Genomic DNA, 970 nt, shown 5'->3' on the forward strand with positions numbered 1-970 from the left:
TATTTCCTTTTTTGCTTTGGAGATATATATGTGTGTGTGTTTACACTTTAATGAATACTTTCTGTGCATAAAAAATGACATTATCTTTGCAAAAAGCAATACAGTTTTAATAAAATTACCCATATAATGAAATCCACTTTTATTTTCTCTCCCCTCCCTACTTTTTAACTTTTATCGTTAAATAAAAGAGCTTTGACACTTCAAAATAAAGAAGGAAGATCTTTTATGGCAATGGGTATTCTGATTGCATAATTATTTAACTCTTTTTGTCCTGAAAGTTGATCTAAAAGCCTAAAATCTGTTATTGTGACCATGAATGGTGTGTAGGGTTTGGGCCAGAGAATATGTGACAATTGGAAACAAGAGTATAAGTCTGCATAAGTTTATAAGTTAGCCCTGGACAGTAAAGATATTTAACTAAATGGGAAAAATTGTCTGGTGCTAGCAGAGTAGAGGTTTTAAGTATGAAAGGTGGCCAAGAGAATAGATCCAAGAAAATGGAGGGGAAGTTTGTGGACTCCTAAAAAGAAGATAACTTTTGTGTGATTGGAGGATATGAATCTATTCAGTGATTGGTATTGAAAATAGAAGGCAATAGTGCTCGTTTTGGCAGCACATATAATAAAATCGGAACAATATAGAGAAGATTAGCATGGTACCTGAACAAGGATGACACGCAAATTCATGACGCATTCCATATTTTTTGCACTTTTCGTCATTTATTAATGCATCATATTTTTGTGAAGAGGCTAAAAACAAAACTAACCAAATGAAAAAATCAAATTAAATGACTTATGAGTAGCAAGGGAAAATAAATCTGTAGAGGAAGATAAAATGTTGAACTCTGCCTCACTAGTTTGAATAGAATTTTTTTGAAGTGGGGAGGTAGTAATGTACACTTTCTTTTCATTTTAATTATGTATATAAATTTTAAATAATATTATGGATAAGGAAAAAAACTCAAAAGTAT

The 970-nt window shown here is 31.2% G+C and overlaps 1 non-coding gene across 1 annotated transcript; it reads left to right on the top strand.

Annotated features, from left to right (window-relative positions):
- The first annotated feature begins 597 nt into the window (after positions 1-597).
- Positions 598-704, top strand: LOC112474645. Its single transcript, XR_003044505.1, has one exon. It is a non-coding gene; the product is annotated as a U6 spliceosomal RNA (small nuclear RNA).
- The last annotated feature ends 266 nt before the right edge of the window (positions 705-970 follow it).

This window comes from Pteropus alecto, unplaced genomic scaffold, assembly GCF_000325575.1.
Source record: "Pteropus alecto unplaced genomic scaffold, ASM32557v1 scaffold7, whole genome shotgun sequence".
Classification (NCBI taxonomy): Eukaryota; Metazoa; Chordata; class Mammalia; order Chiroptera; family Pteropodidae; genus Pteropus; species Pteropus alecto.